Raw genomic sequence first — 22,613 nt, forward strand, 5'->3', positions numbered from 1 at the left:
ATAAAGCAGCGTCACGTACCACGGTAGCATAATTATTGAAGACGGTAGAGCAGTTTCTAGGAGTTTTTATTTGACCACTAATTGGGGTAATATTCAATTGTATGCCCGGGGCCCCGGATAATCCTCTCAATAGTCTTTCGTGAAGTCGCGAAACACTTAGTGAAAAAAGAAAATTTAAGATTTTGGGATTGATTGCCCATGTCTCCTGCCTACCTTCTTGGAATCATCTTTCATCTATTTAAAAAAAAAAAAAAAAAAAAAAAAAAAAAAAAAAAAAAAAAAAAAAAAAAAAAAAAAAAAAAAACTGATTTCCTGATTGCCGTACCAAAGCACGGTAGTAAAATGTGACTGTTTACTTATCATAAATTATATGCTTTTTCAGGTACAATAGCCCCCACCGTATTATGAAAGAAGCGCATCGTCAAAAAAAGAAGAACAACGTCTATAGAAATATTAGAAATTGGATATGACCGCAAGATGTTATTTAGGAGAAAAGAAGAGACTCAGCGACGCTCAATGTGATACCAATGGCTAATGGCAAACAAAATACAAGGTAGTAGACACAGATCGAGAAAATACCTATATATATATATATATATATATATATATATATATATATATATATATATATATATATATATATATATATATATACACATATATATATATGTATTTAGATATATATATATATATATATATATATATATATATATATATAAATATATATATATATATATATATATATATATATATATATATATATATATATATATGTATATATATATATATATATATATATATATATATATATATATATATATATATATATATATATATATATATATATATATATATATATATATATACATATATATATATATATATATATATATATATATATATATATATATATATATATATATATATATATATATATATATATATATATATATATATATATATATATATATATATATATATATATATATATATATATATATATATATATATATATATATATATATATATATATATATATATACATATATATATGTACTTTTTTAGCTGAAAAGCTGTTTATAAATCTCCCACCCACCCAAAAAAGATCTTCATTAACACCCGCCATTTTCATTAAATTTATATACAAATTTAGAATTCGTTTTGAAACATATAAAAATCTAAAATTGAAATTTGCACAAAACGTTATAGAAATGTTTTTATTATAGTTTCAAAAACAAAAGTGGATTCTGACCGTCTTAATTCTCTTGAATATATCGAAGTAGTTGCGTGGTAAATATTAAATTAAAGTTTGCCTTAAAAATTTAATGAAATGGACGTGCCTGTTTTTTATTGCCTAACAAATCAAATCTTGGTGTAATGTTTGAAACTGCTGGACGTAAGACCTTTTCAACATTTTTTTTATCGCTGAATGATATTGGGATTTAATGTGTGTTAAAGCTGAGTAAACTTCACAATAAATATGTGGTGTTGAATGGCAGAAGTACATTAAACGCCATATCGGCGATTTTGGGAAATTCAGTTCTAGTTCCGATCCAGAATTCGGTCAAGGGCTTTTTTTTGGAATTGTATTTTTAAGTTTGAGTCACACGAAAGCTCAGCAAATTCCTCTTGAGCTTTAAGTGGCAGATGATTAATCTCGCTTAAGCCAATCCAAAACGGCTTTTGAATCCAAAATATTTTTTGTAAATCAATATTAAATATAGAATATGTGTGGAACAGTATTTCTAGCGCTTTTAAGTGATCTATAATAGTTTTTGCGATAAAAGTTCTACGATGAATTTCCTCAATTACAAAATTGTCGACACTGGAAAACCTTTCGAACGAATTTTTTTCGACCCTACTTTTCCAAATGCTGATCTTTTTAATAAAACTTCAAATTTTATCGTTTGAAGTAAATATATCGCAATTTTTTCCTTGGAGAGACAAGTTAATATCGTTTAACTTCGCAAAAATATCTGCCAAATAACACAGCTTGGATAGCCACAAGTCATCTTGAAAAAAAGTAGCAAATTCACATTTTCGTTCAGTGAAAAATATTTCTATCTTGTCCTTTAATAACAATAATCTTTTTAAACTTTGACCTCTTGACAGCCATCTTACTTCTGCATGTAACAAAAAAGTTGTATAATTGGAAATCGTATCCTTACAGAGATTTGAAAATAAGCGACTGTTAAGGGCATTGCTCTTAATAAAATTTATGACCTTAACAGCATCCCGAAGCACATCGTTCAATTCTGGTGCTATCAATCAGTTAATGTACAAAGGATTTTTACATGCTGGGACTGTAAGGTCCTGTCGGTCGCGAAAGGGTTAAACTCGGAAAAGTAAGGGTTCAACTAAGGGTTAATTCGGAATGACATGCACTTCGTTCACAATCATACAATGGCTAAATGAAAATAGCACGTAATGTTTATATAGTTTCTTCGAAATAACACTTAGAAATTTTGTTGATAATATTTATCAGGATTATTTCAGTTTTAAGAGATTGACAAAAATAAATCTACATTTTTTTTATAAATTTCTATAACATATTCTGATTCATTGTAAATTTATACAAGATATTATAATGATCGGAATAGAAATGCTGGTATAAACAGTCTTTCCGAACCAGAACATTTTATGATATATTTATCTACGATGATTGTTATTTTTCTTTATAACAATAATTTTACAAGTTAAAAAACATTTTTTGTTAAATTGTATTTTTATCACTCGCGACCCCATAATTTTGCTACGCGACCCCAAATGGGGTCGCGACTCATAGTTTAAGAAGCCCTGATCTGTATAAATCCATAAACCTCAATATATTTGAAAGGTATACCTACCAAGCAACCCTACACGCGGCTCGGTTTTGAATTGATTGATGGGTGATTCTTTGGTACTTGGAACAAGCTTATTCCACAGCTTAGCCTCTCTATAAGTAACTGAAAAAGCTCAAACAATGTTTACAAGAGCCCAAATATTGTTAGTAATATATCTTCAAAATATACAGTACTGTATCAGGATACACTATTCTACAAATTTTTATTTTTTTTTTTCGGGGAGAAAGACAATTTCTTTTCAACTTGGTTTTTTGATCACTAAGTTTGGTCTTTTAACATGTTTTTTTGCGAGTCCTCCGTCTAAAAGCAAACACAAAGTCTCTGCCAGCTATTTGTTTTCAGCAAGATATATCGATAAAATTCTCTGCCGGCTATTTGTTTTCAGCAAGATATATCGATGAATTCATATTGCATATAGTTAGGGACTGCGTGTCGGTCTTTTAGGAGGGTGTGAATAGAATATAACTGTGACAGCGGAGATTATCAAATTTTGAAGATGTATCTGACGGGTAATCTAACTGTATACTTGTTTTTTCTTTCTGTTATTTTTTTTTTCTTTCCTATACAATAATTTGTAATGCTTGCGTAATTCTGAATAAAGAAAATCTCGATTAGATCTTGGTAACTTAAAACAGTTAAAGTTTTCACTGTTGTCGAAGAAAAAGTTACCAACGCCTGGTCTGATATTTGACGTTTCTTCAGTTCTTTTGGTGTAATACTAAGCCAATATTACCATAGTAATAAGCACTGGATCTCAGTTTCTGAGACTAGCAAATTTGCCAAGTTATGAAAGAAAACAATAGCAACAAGATCTGTCAAACACTAGATGGAACTAGCGATTTTTTTTGACACTTGCATCAGTCTTCAGTCCCAGTTTCCGGAGTTTCTAGAAATTTTCATTTGATCACTAATTAGTCTACTATTTATTTATCTGCCCGGATAACCCTCTCAATGCTATCTATATAAAACACTAAATTATGTCTTCTTGCTTACTTTCTTTACTCTGCATTTATAAAGCAACTGGATACCCTGTGGTTAATTATGCTTATTTTTATTTTTATTTCGTTTTTAGTACTTTAATTTTGCTCGATTTTTCGGTTAGATGTTTTTCAAGTTCTATGAAAAACTACGTTTTTTTTTGCGGTGAAGGGGTGGTGGGATTCAATGCCCGTGTCCAGGCACGTATGCAGGAATGTGTTTCGGGGGGGGGGACACAAATCCTTCAAATTCCTTATACTGTTAGAGGTATCAGAAAATTATGTGAAAATAAAAACAATTCGTGGGATTTCAGGAGAGGTACCCCTTGCGTACGTGCCAGCCCATGTCTCCTACTCACCATTTCAGAATAGTGTTTCTTCTGCTAAAAAAAAAAAATACTGATGCGCTGATCCCTTTACCAAAGCACGGTGTTATGAGGCAAGCACGGTAGTAAATTGTGTCTTGTTTACATCACATACATTACGTACCTTTTCAGACGCACAATTCTTACCGTACTATAAAAGAAGCGCAACTTCAAAAAAGGAAGAATTATGTCTATAAAACTTGGCTGTTAGATGCTATTTAGGAGAGAAGAAGAGACTCAACGACACCCAATTTGATACCAATGGCTAATGACGAATTAGTATACAAGGTAGTAGACACTAATCTGGATAACAAATTTGTATTATTTCTTGGATAACGGCTGATGAATATTGGGTCTCTTGGATATAAACAGGGGGATGAAGTTTTTTGGAAACATGATTGAAGGCTGTTATAAATGTGGTTGAATGGCAATTATCTATTTCTATTTTACCATATTATGTGCAGTAGTTAGCATCATTCTTTGCTATTCTCCCTCTAAAGCGTTTTTTGTTTTGAATTTATGCTAGGATCTAGGGAGAGGTAGCATATTATTTGCAGTTATTAGCATCCTTCTGTGCTATTCTCCCCCTAAAGAGTGCTTTTGAGTTATGCTAGGGATTAGGGAGAGGCTAACAATTTTGGTGTGACGGGTGTTTAACGAATATTTCTTACTCAGAATTTTTTGCTTAGAAAATTTTCTTACTTAGAGACTGAGGGCAAATTTGAACAAACTATTCTTGAGTTAAAGCTTAGTATCGGTAAAGGACGAATTTGCCGTTAATCCTTGAGTTAACTGACGCTATTTGATTTCAAGGCCCCTGTCTCTAACGGATAGAAATCTCAAAAGCTGTCCATTAAAACTAAAATGTAAAACTACTAGTATATAGTTCCTGGGAATTTGCAATTTGTGAATTTGCTCTTTGTCTTTCAGTCAGGAAAATTATATATTTAATATAAGAAATTTCGTTTTGCTGATAGAAATTTAAAGGAGAATTTTAAGAAGGGGAATTTAAAGGGGACATAAACTAAGTTTGTTACATTAGTAACAATTTTAATATTTGATAACGTTTATCCTCATTTACAGATAGTCGATCAGTTTGAGCCGAATCATGTATCTTTGCTTACGGTTCAATATTGAATTCAGTGAAAGTCAATATTATAATATAAGGTCAATATTGAATTCAGTGAAAGTTTTGAAATAACACATTGTAATTAACCAAGTCAAATGCTATTTTTAGATCTTAAATGGAAATTATTTAAGTCAGGCATTAGACTTTTGTGGAATTTTACCAGTTAAGTAGACAAGATAAGCACAAGAATTAAAGGTAGATTTGGAACTGAGGTTCCCGAATCGTCCCAGGCCTATAAGAGGAGGAAGGATTTTTTCTCTGCCAATCAACAAAAAATTCTTTGTATAGTTAGCAGAATAAATGAGATCGGATGAACACCCTCAAAACCAGTATTCTAATAAGGGGAAATGGGATATCTAAAGGACAGGCACTTGTTTTTCATAGCTTCCAAATTCTTCTTTCAATTTCTATTGCAAAAATCACTGGGAGAAAGGGGAAATCGTGTCAGCCGGCACATGATTAGACAATAGAAGATGAGTTTCTTAAACATAGTAGCCCTGAGGTTATAAATAAATTACTGAAGATTGTGAATATGATTTACGGAAAAGGGGAAGTTTAAAAAGGCGATTTAAAAAAAAGAAGCTTAATTAAGCCCCTGTATAGATGATAAGTGACTGACTGTGGTATCTATCTAGGCATTAACCTGGTCTTTGTAGGCCGCAAATTACTTAGTAAACATGTTGATTTTTGAACTGAGAGATGGTGTAGACAGGTTTATGACAGAAAAACAGGCTGGTCTTAGAAAGTGTTGAGGATGTCTTGGCCAAATTTTCCATTTCAGGTTAATAAATGAGAAGTGTCTGAGTGATCAAACACATTTAGTCCTTAGTTTTATAGATGATGAGCAAGCTTTTGATTCTGTTGATAGAAGAGCTTCAGCGAAGGTCTTGTCCTTGTATGGTATACCAGACAAATACATTAAAGTGATTAGTGCTGTGTACAAGATTTAAGTAAGAAAAACAAGTTTTATTTTTAACTGAAAATAAGGAGCAACATTAAAACTTAAAACGAACAGAAAGTATTCAGTATATTAAAGGAACTTTCCCCTCCTCAACACCCCGCTCTTTACGCTAAAGTTTTTTTTTTTTTTTTTTAAATTGGAGTCGTGAGAATTCAAACTTCAGCGTAAAGAGTGTTTGCTTAAAGAGATTGGCGTGAGGGGCGCTCATTGTTCCCCCGATGAAATGAGCGTGGGAGGGGACCTAGTTGCCCTTCATTTTTTGTGCTCACTCAAAAAGGGCACTAGAACTTTTAAATCTGTTAGAATGAGCTCTTTCGCAACACTCTTTGACCATTGCGTCGACAGGATCACCCCTGAAAAAAAAAAAAAACAAAAACAACAACCAATAAATACTGTGATTTTTCTGGCAAAAAAAAAACAACAAAATTCCACATATTTGCAGATAGGAGCTTGAAACCTCTACAGTAGGGTAATCTGATATTCTGAATCTGATTGTGTGCTTTCCATTAAGATTCTATGACTTTTAGGGCGTCTTTACTTGTTTTTCAAAAATAAGACAACTTTTCTCAGACTCTTAACTTTTGATGGGTAGGATTTAACTTGATGAAACATGTATATTTAAAATCAGCATAAAAGTCCGATTCAGGGGATGTATGTATTGGTATCAAAATTCCTTTTTTTACAGTTTAAGTTACTATTCAGTCGGGTTCCTCCTTACTACAGTTTGTTACCACGAACTGTTTGATAACACTGCTGCGGATAAGGTAGAATATGAGGTTAGAAGCTGGTTTCATATTTAATCAGTAGTTCAATGGGGTTGCGTTCTATCACCATTAGCACGTATGATTCTGGTGCACTTTGTCCTAAGGAGCACAGCAAAGGCAATGTGAGAGCACGGAATTAAAAGTCCCCTAGACTTGATGATAATGTAAGCATCTTAGATGAAAATGTTGGTAAAATGAATTATGCGAGTTCAAGGGGCTAGAATACGTTTGAAAAATTAATTTTAAGAAAGCTTGAGTCAATAAAGCAGCGTCACGTACCACGGTAGCATAATTATTGAAGACGGTAGAGCAGTTTCTAGGAGTTTTTATTTGACCACTAATTGGGGTTATATTCAATTGTATGCCCCGGATAATCCTCTCAATAGTATCTTTTTACAACACTGAATTAGGCCTTTGATATCTTGTAACGGCTTAGGGTTGTGGCAAACATGTCTTCTTGCTTGCTTTCTTTACTTTAAAGCAACTCGATACCCTGTCAATGAGACTCATTGTAATTTTTGTTTTGTTTTTAGCACTTCAATTTTGTACGATTTTTTGTTTAGGTGTATTTTTCAAGTTTTGTTTCGAGTCTTTCGTGAAGTCGCGAAATACTTAGTGAAAAAAGAAAATGTAAGATTTTGGGATTGAATGCCCATGTCTCCTGCCTCTCTTCTCGGAATCGTCATAAAAAAAAAAAAAAAAAAAAAAAAAAAAAAAAAAAAAAAAAAAAAAAAAAAAAAAAAAAAAGCTGATACTGATTTTCTGATTGCCGTACCAAAGCACGGTAGTAAAATGTGACTGTTTACTTATCATAAATTATATGCTTTTTCAGGTACAATAGCCCCCCACCGTATTATCGTCAAAAAAAGAAGAACAACGTCTATAGAAATATTAGAAATTGGATATGACCGCAAGATGTTATTTAGGAGAAAAGAAGAGACTCAGCGACGCTCAATGTGATACCAATGGCTAATGGAAAACAAAATACAAGGTAGTAGACACAGATCGAGAAAATACCTATATATATATATATATATATATATATATATATATATATATATATATATATATATATATATATATATATATATATATGTATATAGATATATATATATATTTATATACATATATATATGTACTGTTTTAGCTGAAAAGCTGTTTATAAATCTCCCACCCACCCCAAAAAAGATCTTCATTAACACCCGCCATTTTCATTAAATTTATATACAAATTTAGAATTCGTTTTGAAACATATAAAAATCTAAAATTAAAATTTGCACAAAATGTTATAGAAATGTTTTTATTATAGTTTCAAAAACAAAAGTGGATTCTGACCGTCTTAATTCTCTCGAATATATCCAAGTAGTTGCGTGGTAAATATTAAATTAAAATTTGCGTTAAAAAAATTAATGAAACGGACGTGCCTGTTTTTTATTGCCTAACAAATCAAATCTTGGTGTAATGTTTGAAACTGCTGGACGTAAGACCTCTTCAACATTTTTTTTATCGCTGAATGATATTGGGATTTAATGTGTGTTAAAGCTGAGAAAGTAACTTCACCATAAATATGTGGTGTTGAATGGCAGAAGTACATTTAACGCCATATCGGCGATTGTGGGAAATTCAGTTCTAGTTCCGATCCAGAATTCGGTCAAGGGCTTTTTTTGGAATTGTATTTTTAAGTTTGAGTCACACGAAAGCTCAGCAAATTCCTCTTGAGCTTTAAGTGGCAGATGATTAATCTCGCTTAAGCCAATCCAAAACGGCTTTTGAATCCAAAATATTTTTTGTAAATGAATATTAAATATAGAATATGTGTGGAACAGTATTTCTAGCGCTTTTAAGTGATCTATAATAGTTTTTGCGATAAAAGTTCTACGATGAATTTCCTCAATTACAAAATTGTCGACACTGGAAAACCTTTCGAACGAATTTTTTTCGACCCTACTTTTCCAAATGCTGATCTTTTTAATAAAACTTCAAATTTTATCGTTTGAAGTAAATATATCGCAATTTTTTCCTTCGAGAGACAAGTTAATATCGTTTAACTTCGCAAAAATATCTGCCAAATAACACAGCTTGGATAGCCACAAGTCATCTTGAAAAAAAGTAGCAAATTCACATTTTCGTTCAGTTAAAAATATTTCTATCTCGTCCTTTAATAACAATAATCTTTTTAAACTTTGACCTCTTGACAGCTATCTTACTTCTGCATGTAACAAAAAAGTTGTATAATTGGAAATCGTATCCTTACAGAGATTTGAAAATAAGCGACTGTTAAGGGCATTGCTCTTTATAAAATTTATGACCTTAACAGCAGTTTTCTAGAAATTTTCATTTGATCTCTAATTAGTCTACTATTTATTTATCTGCCCAGATAACCCTCTCAATGCTATCTGTATAAAACACTAAATTATGTCTTCTTGCTTACTTTCTTTACTCTGCATTTATAAAGTGACTGGATACCCTGTGGTTAATTATGCTTATTTTTATTTTTATTTCGTTTTTAGTACCTTAATTTTGCTCGATTTTCGGTTAGATGTTTCTCAAGTTCTATGAAAAACTACGTTTTTTTTGCGGTGAAGGGGTGGTGGGATTCAATGCCCGTGTCCAGGCACTTACGCAGGAATGTGTTTCGGGGGGGGGGGCACAAATCCTTCAAATTCCTTATACTGTTAGAGGTATCAGAAAATTAAGTGAAAATAAAAACAAATCGTGGGATTTCAGGACATGTACCCCTTGCGTACGTGTCAGCCCATGTCTCCTACTCACCATTTCGGAATAGTGTTTCTTCTGCTAAAAAAAAAAAAAAAAAATACTGATGCGCTGATCCCTTTACCAAAGCACGGTGTTATGAGGCAAGCACGTTAGTAAAATATGTCTTGTTTACATCACACACATTACGTACCTTTTCAGACGCACAATTCTCACCGTACTATAAAAGAAGCGCAACTTCAAAAAAGGAAGAACTATGTCTATAAAACCTGGCTGTTAGATGCTATTTAGGAGAGAAGAAGAGACTCAACGACACCCAATTTGATACCAATGGCTAATGACGAATTAGGATACAAGGTAGTAGACACTAATCTGGATAACAAATTTGTATTATTTCTTGGATAACGGCTGATGAATATTGGGTCTCTTGGATATAAACAGGGGGATGAAGTTTTTTGGAAACATGATTGAAGGCTGTTATAAATGTGGTTGAATGGCAATTATCTATTTCTATTTTACCATATTATGTGCAGTAGTTAGCATCATTCTTTGCTATTCTCCCTCTAAAGCGTTTTTTGTTTTGAATTTATGCTAGGATCTAGGGAGATGTAGCATATTATTTGCAGTTATTAGCATCCTTCGGTGCTATTCTCCCCCTAAAGAGTTCTTTCCTTTGGAGTTATGCTAGGGATTAGGGAGAGGCTGACAATTTTGGTGTGACGGGTGTTTAACGAATATTTCTTATTCAGAATTTTTTGCTTAGAAAATTTTCTTACTTAGAGACTGAGGGCAAATTTGCACAAACTATTCTTGAGTTAAAGCTTAGTATCGGTAAAGGACGAATTTGCCGTTAATCCTTGAGTTAACTGACGCTATTTGATTTCAAGACCCCTGTCTCTAACGGATAGAAATCTCAAAAGCTGTCCATTAAAACTAAAATGTAAAACTACTAGTATATAGTTCCTGGGAACTTGCAATTTGTGAATTTGCTCTTTGTCTTTCAGTCAGGAAAATTATATATCAAACAGTTCGTGGTAACGAACTGTAGTAAGGAGCGACCCTGCTCAATAGTAAACGAAACTCTAAACAACGGAATTTTGATGCTAAATTATCAAACAGTTCGTGGTAACGAACTGTTGTAAGGAGCGACCCGGCTCAATAGTAAACGAAACTCTAAAAAACGGAATTTTGATGCTAAAATATACATCAAAAGAATCAGATTTTCATGCTGATTTTAAATATATAAGTTTCCTCAAATTTAGTCTTTGTCATCAAAAGTTACGAGCCTGAAAAAATTTGCCTTATTTTAGAAAATAGGGGAAAACACCCCCTAAAAGTCACAGAATCTTAACGAAAATCACACCATCGCATTCGGCGTATCAGAGAACCCTATAGCGAAATTTTCAAGCTTCTATCTACAAAAATGTGGAATTTCGTATTTTTTGACAGAAGACAAATCACGGGTGCGTGTTTATTTGTTTGTTTGTTTGTTTTTTTTTTCTTTTCCCCAGGGGTCATCGTATCGTCCAAGTGGTCCTAGGATGCTGCTAGATGGCTCATTCTAACGGAAATGAAAAGTTCTAGTGCCCTTTTTAAGTGAACAAAAAAATTGGAGGGCACCTAGGCCCCCTCCCACGCTCATTTTTCTCCAATGTCCCCTCCGCAATCCCTCGCTCTTTACGCTAAAGTTTGACTCTTTGCCAAAATTCTGCTTTTTAAAACAATTAAAAGCTTTATCGTAAAGAGCGAGGGATTGCAGAGGGGACAACCCATTTCATATACGGAGTAATTTCTGTTCGTTTTAAGTTTTAATGTCGCTCCTTACTTTCAGTTTAAAAAACTAGTTTTTTTATATAATACATCAAAAGAATCAGATTTTCATGTTGATTTTAAATATACAAGTTTCATGAAATTTAGTCTTTGTCATCAAAAGTTACGAGCCTGAAAAAATTTGCCATATTTTAGAAAATAGGGGAAAACACCCCCTAAAAGTCACAGAATCTTAACCAAAATCACACTATCGCATTCGGCGTATCAGAGAACGCTGTAGCGAAATTTTCAAGCTCATATCTACAAAAATGTGGAATTTCGTATTTTTTGCCATAAGACATATCACGGGTGCGTGTTTATTTGTTTTTTTTTTTTTTTTTCTTTTCCCCAGGGGTCATCGTATTGACCAATTGGTCCTAGAATGTCGCAAGGGGGCTCATTTTAACGGAAATGAAAAGTTCTAGTGCCCTTTTTAATTGACCAAAAAAATTGGAGGGCACCTAGGCCCCCTCCCACGCTCATTTTTTCTCCAAAGTCAACAAATCAAAATTTTGAGATAGCCATTTTGTTCTGCATAGTCAAAAACCATAATAAATATGTCTTTGGGAATGACTTACTCCCCCACAGTCCCTGGGGGAGGGGCTGCAAGTTACAAACTTCGACCAGTGTTTACATATAATAATGGCTATTGGGAAGTGTACAGTCGTTTTCAGGGGATTTTTTTTTTGGTTTTGGGGGTGGGATTGAGGGGAGGGGGCTATGTGGGAGGATCTTTCCTTGGAGAAATATGTCATGGGGGAACAGAAATTCAATGAAAAGCGCGCAGGATGTTCTAAAATTACTATAAAAAAAACAATGAAAAAATAAACATGGAAAAGTTTTTTAATTGAAAGTAAAGAGTAGCATTGAAACTTAAAATGAACAGAGATTATTACGCATATGAGGGGTTCTAAAAATACTTTAGCATAAAGAGCGAGGTATTTAGGAGGAGATAAATACGTCGCTCTTTATGCTATACTATTTTTAGTGATTTCAACTATTTATTCTACGGCCTTTCTGATTCAGGGGTGATTCTTAAAGAATTCTTACAAAACTTACGATTTAGTGTAAAGAACGAGGTATTAACGAGGGTACAAACCCCCTCATATAAATAATAAAAATTAAAGAATATAAAAGTTCGTTACGTAAGTTAATTCATAAGTTACGTATATTTTTTACTAATAAAAAAATTCGTTAAAAATTAAAATTTATAGTTCCCTTTTTATGTAACCGAAAAATTGCATGGCAACTAGGCCTCCTTCCCCATCCCTTATTTCTCAAAATCGTCTGATCAAAACTAAGAGAAAGCCATTTAGCCAAAAAAGGAATTAATATGCAAATTTTATTTTAATAATTTATGTGTGGAGAGCCAAAATCAAACATGCATTAATTCAAAAAAGTTCAGAAATTACATAAAAAAACTAGTTTTTTTTAACTGAAAGTAAGGAGCGACATTAAAACTTAAAACGAACAGAAATTACTCCATATATGAAATGGGTTGTCCCCTCCACAATCCCTCGCTCTTTACGCTAAAGCTTGACTCTTTGCCACAATTCTGCTTTTTAAAACAATTATAAGCTTTAGCGTAAAGAGCGAGGGATTGTGGAGGGGACAACCCATTTCATATACGGAGTAATTTCTGTTCGTTTTAAGTTTTAATGTCGCTCCTTACTTTCAGTTAAAAAAACAAGTTTTTTAATGTAATTTAATACAAGAAATTTCGTTTTGCTGATAGAAATTTAAAGGACATAAACTAAGTTTGTTACATTAGTAACAATTTTAATATTTGATAACGTTTATCCTCATTTACAGATAGTCGATCAGTTAGAGCCGAATCATGTATCTTTGCTTACGGTTCAATATTGAATTCAGTGAAAGTCAATATTATAATATAAGGTCAATATTGAATTCAGTGAAAGTTTTGAAATAACACATTGTAATTAACCAAGTCAAATGCTATTCTTAGATCTTAAATGGAAATTATTTAAGTCAGGCATTAGACTTTTGTGGAATTTTACCAGTTAAATAGACAAGATAAGCACAAGAATTAAAGGTAGATTTGGAACTGAGGTTCCCGAATCGTCCCAGGCCTATAAGAGGAGGAAGGATTTTTTCTCTGCCAATCAACAAAAAATTCTTTGTATAGTTAGCAGAATAAATGAGATCGGATGAACACCCTCAAAACCAGTATTCTAATAAGGGGAAATGGGATATCTAAAGGACAGGCACTTGTTTTTCTTAGCTTCCCAATTCTTCTTTCAATTTCTATTGCAAAAATCACTGGGAGAAAGGGGAAATCGTGTCAGCCGGCACATGATTAGACAATAGAAGATGAGTTTCTTAAACATAGTGGCCCTGAGGTTATAAATAAATTACTGAAGATTGTGAATATGATTTACGGAAAAGGGGAAGTTTAAAAAGGCGATTAAAAAAAAAGAAGCTTAATTAAGCCCCTGTATAGGTGATAAGTGACTGACTGTGGTATCTATCTAGGCATTAACCTGGTCTTTGGAGGCCACAAATTACTTAGTAAACATGTTAATTTTTGAACTGAGAGATGGTGTAGACAAGTTTATGACAGAAAACCAATCTGGTCTTAGAAAGTGTTGAGGATGTCTTGGCCAAATTTTCCATTTCAGGTTAATAAATGAGAAGTGTCTGAGTGATCAAACACATTTAGTCCTTAGTTTTATAAATGATGAGCAAGCTTTTGATTCTGTTGATAGAAGAGCTTCAGCGAAGGTCTTGTCCTTGTATGGTATACCAGACAATACATTCAAGTGATTAGTGCCGTGCACAAGAATTAAGTAAGAAAAACAAGTTTTATTTTTAACTGAAAATAAGGAGCGACATTAAAACTTAAAACGAACAGAAAATATTCAGTATATTAAAGGGACTTTCCCCTCCTCAACACCCCGCTCTTTACGCTAAAGTTTTTTTTTTTTTTTTTAAATTGGAATCGTGAGAAAGATTCAAACTTCAGCGTAAAGAGCGTTTGCTTAAAGAGATTGGCGTGAGGGGCGCTAATTGTTCCCCCGATGATATGAGCGTGGGAGGGGACCTAGTTGCCCTTCATTTTTTGTATTCACTCAAAAAGGGCACTAGAACTTTTAAATCTGTTAGAATGAGCTCCTTCGCAGCACTCTTTGACCATTGCGTCGACAGGATCACCCCTGAAAAAAAACAAACAAAAACAACAACCAATAAATACTGTGATTTTTCTGGCAAAAAAAACAACAAAATTCCACATATTTGCAGATAGGAGCTTGAAACCTCTACAGTAGGGTAATCTGATATTTTGAATCTGATTGTGTGCTTTCCATTAAGATTCTTTGACTTTTAGGGCGTCTTTACTTGTTTTTCAAAAATAAGACAACTTTTCCAGAATCTTAACTTTTGATGGGTAGGATTTAACTTGATGAAACATGTATATTTAAAATCAGCACAAAAGTCCGATTCAGGTGATGTATGTATTGGTATCAAAATTCCTTTTTTTACAGTTTCGGTTACTATTCAGTCGGGTTCCTCCTTACTACAGTTTGTTACCACGAACTGTTTGATAACACTGCTGCGGATAAGTTAGAATATGAGGTTAGAAGCTGGTTTCATATTTAATCAGGAGTTCAATAGGGTTGCGTTCTATCACCATTAGCACGTATGATTCTGGTGCACTTTGTCCTAAGGAGCACAGCAAAGGCAATGTGAGAGCACGGAATTAAAAGTCCCCTAAACTTGATGATAATGTAAGCATCTTTGATGAAAAGGTTGGTAAAATGAATTGTGCGAGTTCAAGGGGCTAGAATACATTTGAAAAATTAATTTTAAGAAAGCTTGAGTCAATAAAGCAGCGTCACGTACCACGGTAGCATAATTATTAAAGACGGTAGTGCAGCTTCTAGGAGTTTTTATTTGACCACTAGTTAGGGTAATATTCAATTGTATGCCCCGGATAATCCTCTCAATAGTATCTTTGTACAACACTGAATTAGGCCTTTGATATCTTGTAACGGCTTAGGGTTCTGGCAAACATGTCTTCTTGCTTGCTTTCTTTACTTTAAAGCAACTCGATACCCTGTCAATGAGACTCATTGTAATTTTTATTTTGTTTTTAGCACTTCAATTTTGTACGATTTTTCGTTTAGGTGTATTTTTCAAGTTTTGTTTCGAGTCTTTCGCGAAGTCGCGAAACACTTAGTGAAAAAAGAAAATTTAAGATTTTGGGATTGAATGCCCATGTCTCCTGCCTACCTTCTCGGAATCGTCAAAAAAAAAAAAAAAAAAAAAAAAAAAAAAAAAAAAAAAAAAAAAAAAAAAAAAAAAAAAAAAACTGATTTCCTGATTGCTGTACCAAAGTACGGTAGTAAAATGTGACTGTTTACTTATCATAAATTATATGCTTTTTCAGGTGCAATAGTCCCCCCCCCCACCGAATTATGAAAGAAGCGCATCGTCAAAAAAAGAAGAACAACGTCTATAGAAATATTAGAAATTGGATATGACCGCAAGATGTTATTTAGGAGAAAAGAAGAGACTCAGCGACGCTCAATGTGATACCAATGGCTAATGGCAAACAAAATACAAGGTAGTAGGCACAAATCGAGAAAATACCTATACATATATATATATATATATATATATATATATATATATATATATATATATATATATATATATATATATATATATATATATTTATATACATATATATATATATATATATATATATATATATATATATATATATATATATATATATATATATATATATATATATATATATATATATATATATATATATATATATATATATATATATATATATATATATATATATATATATATATATATATATATATATATATATATATATATATATATATATATATATATATATATATATATATATATATATATATATATATATATATATATATATATATATATATATATATATATATATATATATATATATATATATATATATATATATATATATATATATATATATATATATATATATATATATATATATATATATATATATATATATATATATATATATATATATATATATATATATATATATATATATATATATATATATACTGTTTTAGCTTAAAAGCTGTTTATAAATCTCCCACACACCCCAAAAAAGATCTTCATTAACACCCGCCCCCTCCATCCGAAAAATCCTGGATGCGACCCTGGTTGTTTCCATCCGCTATTCCAATTGCTACAAATTCATCTCAATCAGGCAAGTTCATTTAAAGGGCCTCAAAGTGCCTTCAGGCAGATGCAAGAATTTTCAGTTAGAAATCTTACAGTTAGCTAACTCTTTGAAAGCTCCCGAGCACCCTACTGGAATTTGACAATACGTTATGAACACCATTGGCAATAACATGATTTTTCGGATGACTAGAGTATGAGCAGGAAAAGTTCACAGACTCGCCTTGAATGGTATTCCCTAATGTGGAAGCACGCTTTCAATATTTTATTCATACAAATAAACAGGTTAGACATGCTTTATATATGAAGACGTTTTGCGTCGAATTCTTGCCTTTTTCATTCAATGCCTGGAAATATCTTCATATATTGCTGTGATCAATCATGTTGACTCACACATTCTGGATGAGGCAGTCAAAGTGGAATGATATGAATTTTTTTTAAATTTGAGTTTCTGTGTTGTTTGTTTTCTATGGAGTATTTAAATAGGAATAAGAGCAGTTCTGCTTCAAAAGTGAAAGGACTTGTATTGGTAAAACTAGATTTGATGCTCTCGACAAGGAAAAAATAAATGAGCAGTATTTTTAAATTATTTTTTTTTTTTATCTTTAAATTTTCTTTTGTCAGAATTTATTCCCCTCTAGAGGACATGGAAGAAATTATATCAGGCAATCTAAAACTTATTTAGAATCATAAATGAAGATATTTGGCTAACCTTCAAATTGGGCTGTTTTGATTGAAAAAGAAAAGTGTTAAGAGAATAATTCATGCTTCATAATATGCAGAACATTTTTGCCTAATTAACACATTTGAAGGCACTTCCACTCTACTTTACCCCAACAAGAACCGTTCCCTGGTGGGCGGGGGGGGGGGGGGGGTAACTGTGAGAGGTATTCCGGGTGCCGTGGCTTATGGGGAACCGCGGCTCGGAAATATCCCATTTTGACCCAATTTTTCTCTTCGATTCCGCTCTTTGTTTACATTTAATTCGGGACGTGTTGTAAATATTTTTACAGTGCTCTTTAGTCTGAAGTTTTTTTGTAATTTCAAAAAAGCTTCTTACTGTTCTAATTAAACGAACCTTTTGTTCCAGGAGTTGTTCCGAGAGAATGGTGACAAATTTCAAACTATAGCATAAAGAGCGAGGTGTTGTGGAGGGGGCTACCCCTTAATATCCATAGTAATTTCTGTTCGTTTTGAATTTTAATGTTGCTCCGTACTTTCAGTTGAAAAAACTTGCCTTCTTATTTAATTTCCAATAGTTCTTTGAAATAATGACAGGAAATCTGGCTCCACCTTCACGGAAGTTTCCTCCCCACGGATATATCCTTTAGACAATTCAATCCTGGTGAAAATTTACCCCGAACAATTACCCTTAACATTTCTGCGTAAAACTGAGTCAACAAAGAGAAAGCCAGACATAAGAAGAATTTGGCATAGGAATTCTGGCAAATTCCCCCAGTTTAAAATTCACTTCCGGGAAACTTTCCACCCTATGGAAAATTCTCCCTGTGGAAAAATCCCCTGCAGAAAATTTGCCCCTTATTCGAAAAATGTATGCATACTTACCAATAACAAATACTATGTGTAAACAATAGGGAAATCTTATGGCTTAGACCCTTCCCCAGGGGTTGTGCGGTTTCGTGTTATCTCTAAAGTCATAGTTATCTGCCTTTCAACTATGCTGAACAAAGTGGCTATCTCAAAATTTGGTACTTACGTGTTAGCCCGACAACACTCCAGAAATGTAATTAGATTTATCCTAATCAAAAATTCTAAAATATCATGAAAATGTAATACTTTAGTATAACAAATCATGGAAACTACAAAGGATTATAGAAAGGGGACTGGCCAGGCCAGAACAAATACTAAATTGCTGAATTGCCCTCTAATATTTTTGGTCACATAAAAAACATGACTAGAACCTTTAATTTCTGGTCAAATGAGCCCTCTCTCGATATTTTAGGGCTGCTGGGTCGATAAGATAACCACTGAAGAAAAAGCAAAAAAAAAAACTAACAACGCATCCGTTATCATTGTTCTGGCAGAAAATACAAAAATCAACAGGTAGGAGCTTGAAACCTCCAAAGAAGGACTCTGATACGCTGAATCTGGTTGGAAATTTATAGCCTAATATGGGGTATATATTTGGACACAAAAAAGTTAAGTTACGTTTGATAGGGAAATTACTGTTATTACTGTAAAAATGGAGCATCAAACGGGGGAACGCTAAATATGTTGAATTATGCCTGTGTATTCTTTGGATTGCTTTATTTGTATTTAGTTTCGTATTAAACCTTCCAGTATTTTTAATTTTATAAATTTATCGTGAAAAAAATGGGTCTTAGAAAGTATTTAAATTTCCCTCAAGATCAATTGCCAACTTAACTCAGGTTCCCACTTAAATCGCTGGGCTATGCTTATTTAGTGCTTTCAAGACTTCTTTACTTGCAGTGAATTTTTTTTATGAACAATTCTTATATGAACAGGATGATAAATTAAATACCATGGAAACCAGAAAAATATAAGAATTAACAATTTTTCTTCTATCAGCCTACTAAGCTATCGTACTAAAATCTTGATTATCGTCTCTCCCTCCCTCTTTCACAAAATTTCCAGGCAAAATTTTAACAAAGTTCTCTTATATTAAAGAAATTATTGTAATTTTATTATATAATGAATAGTTTCTTTTTGACTGTTATTTATTTATCATTAAAATTATTTAATTATTATTAATTATTATGATCAAATTATTTTAATTATGTTTATTTAAGGTACTTGCGCGTTATAGCAACCACACTCAAGTTCTTGATCCGAGTAAAACTGGAGTCTGTCTGTGTTCAGAGATAATTAACATCGTCTCAGTGAGATATTTAATAAAAAAAAACTAGTTTTTTAACTGAAAGTAAGGAGGGACATTAAAACTTAAAACGAACAGAAATTTTCCGAGTACGAAATGGGCTGTTCCCTTCTCAACGCCCCGCTTTTTACGCTAAAGTTTGACTCTTTCTCTCAATTCTACTTTATTGAACAGTAAAAAACTTTAGCGTAAAAAGCAGGGCGCTGGGAAGGGAATAGTCCCTTTCGTATTCGGAATAATTTCTGTTCATTTTAAGTTTTAATGTCGCTCCTTACTTTCAGTTAAAAAAACTAGTTTTTCTTGTTTAATTTCTGAAAGTTTTTGAATTAATGCATGTTTGATTTTGGCTCTCCGCTCAAAAATTATTAAAATGAGCATATTAATTCTTTTTTTTGGCTAAATGCCTTTCTCTTTGTTTTGATCAGACGATTTTGAGAAAAAAGGGTGGGGGAGGAGGCCTAGTTGCCCTCCAATTTTTTGGCTACTTAAAAAGACAACTATAACTTTAAATTTTTATCAAATGTTTTTAGTAGTAAAAATGTACGTAACTTAAGAATTAACTTGCGTAACGAACTTCTATATTCGTCTATTTTTATTATGTATGTGAGGGGGTTTGTCCTCTCGTTAATACCTTGCTCTTTACACTACAGCTTAAATTTTGTCCCAATTCTTCAAGAATGACCCCTGAATCAGAAAGGCAGTAAAATAAATAGTTGAAATTACTAAAAATACTTGAGCGTAAAGAGCGAGATATTTAAGAGGAGAAGAACCTCTCGCATGCGTAATAATCTCTGTTTGTTTTAAATTTTAATACTACTCCTTACTTTCAGTTGAAAATTTTTTTTCATATTTATATTTTCATTTAATAATACTCATATTTAATGAGTATTAAATTTCATATTCATTAAATTTCATATTCATATTTAATAATACTCAGTTTTCATTAATAATACTTATATTTATATTTTTTTTTAATAATAATACTAGAAAATCCTGCACCCCCTTCATTGAATTTGTATTCCCCCATGACATATTCTTCCAAGAAAAGATCTTCCCACAAGGCCCCTTCCCCTCTATCCCCCCAAAACCAAAAAAAACCCTCTGAAAACGTTTGTACACTTCCAAATAACTATTACTGTATGTTAACGCTTGTCACTGTTTGTAACTTGCAGCCCCTCCCCCGTGGGCTGTGGGGGAGTAATTCATCTCTAAGGACATAGTTATTAAGATTTTCGACTATGCTGAACGAAGTGGCTATCTCAAAATTTTGATCCGTTGACTTTGTGAAAAAAAGAGCGTGGGAGGGGGCCTAGGTGCCCTCCAATTTTTTGATCACTTAAAAAGGGCACTAGAACTTTTCATTTCCGTTAAAATGAGCCTTCTTGTGACATTCTAGGACCAGTTGGTCGATACGATGACCGCTGAAAAAAAAACAACAAACAAATAAACACGCACCTGTGATTGGTCTTCTGGCAAAAAATACGAAGTTCCACATTTTTATAGATAAGAGCTTGAAACTTTTAATATAGGGTTCTCTGATACGCTGAATGCGTTGGTGTAATTTTTGTTAAGATTATATGACTTTTAGTGGTTGTTTCCCCTTTTCCAAAATAAGGCAAATTTTCTCAGGCTCGTAACTTTTGATGGGTAAACTAAACTTGATGAAACTTATATATTTAAAATCAGCATAAAAATTCAATTCTTTTGATGTATCTTTTAGTATCAAAATTTCGTTTTTTAGAGTTTCTTTTACTATTGAGCCTCGTCGCTCCTTACTTCAGTTCGTTACCACGAACTGTTTGAAACGGTATGTGTGTAACTTAAATACCGTGTAACTCAACCCCCAGCAACTGAACCCCCATAATTGAACCCCCGTGGAACCGAACCCCCGTGCAACTAAAGTTCGTGAAACTGAACCACCGTACTGAGTTTTTCAACATTCTACAAATATGAACCACCGTACTCAGTTTTTCAACATTCTACGACTATGAACCACCGTACTCAGTTTTTCGACATTGTACAAATATGAGGAAACATTATTGGGTAAAACACAAGGTAGAATCTTTACATGTTCAACCTTGTTGGAATTGTTTGTTTTTTAAAGTCATTATATAAAATCCTGTCAGATGATTCACTAAAAAGCTCTGTTTTTTGCCACAAAAACGTAGAAAATCGGACGTCTCAAACTATTACAGCGAGACTTATTTCTCCTTTTTTATGTTTTATTCCTCCACCCTGTCATTGTCCAAAAATGCCCCTTCCCTCATCCACAGCCGGCTGGTTTCAAGCCACTTTTGACCTAAAAAAAGGACTAGAACTCTCAATTTCTGATCGAATGAGAATCATCTGAAGGTACTAAAACCATGAGATGGTGGTGGAGACGAGGAAAGGGAAGTCCCCCTCCTATTCGGAACGAGTTCTGTTCATTTTGGGGTTTAATTTCACTCTAAATTCTCATAATAACAGAGTGGGTCAGAAATATTCCCAGAAATCAAGAGAGATTAAATATCAGTTTCACATTTTTGATGTTCAAAGATTTTTATCCCTCACCAAAAAATAACCTCCCAAGCAAAAATCCTGGTTACGGCCCTGGGGATTTCATATCGAAGAAAGTCTTCATATAGGCTTCGTGGGCGGATCTCTATCGAGGAATTTTCCTTTGGGAAAGGGAGCCTTCCCTTTGATTTCCTGGCATTATTTAAAAAAATATCAGAATTAAAAAAAAAAAGTCTTATCAACTGAAATTACAGAGCAACATTAAAACTTAAAAAAAAAAAAATAATGACGTAAATGAGGAGGGTTGACTCCTCCTCAATGCGCTCTTAATTTATTTAGAACCTTAAAAAAAGGTTATTATTCTAATAAAGCAAGAGTCTTTCTTAAATGATTGGAACAGAAAGTCAAACTGTAGCACACAGAGCGTGGTATTGAGGAGGGGGGGAACCCCGTTTCTATACAGATTAGCCT

The 22,613-nt window shown here is 32.8% G+C and overlaps 1 long non-coding RNA gene across 2 annotated transcripts in view; it reads left to right on the top strand.

The window, feature by feature from the left end:
- Positions 1–22,613, top strand: part of LOC136038287 (uncharacterized) — a 156,325-nt gene that overhangs the window by 47,125 nt on the left and 86,587 nt on the right. The window contains exons 4-8 of one of the 2 annotated variants that reach the window (XR_010620173.1): positions 383–553; positions 4,318–4,473; positions 7,872–8,030; positions 9,956–10,111; positions 15,969–16,145. This is a non-coding gene — a long non-coding RNA (uncharacterized LOC136038287). The remainder of the gene's footprint in view (positions 1–382; positions 554–4,317; positions 4,474–7,871; positions 8,031–9,955; positions 10,112–15,968; positions 16,146–22,613) is intronic. The other variant, XR_010620174.1, reaches the window with a different exon arrangement.

The sequence above is a fragment of the Artemia franciscana genome, chromosome 17 (genome assembly GCF_032884065.1).
Source record: "Artemia franciscana chromosome 17, ASM3288406v1, whole genome shotgun sequence".
Lineage (NCBI taxonomy): Eukaryota > Metazoa > Arthropoda > Branchiopoda > Anostraca > Artemiidae > Artemia > Artemia franciscana.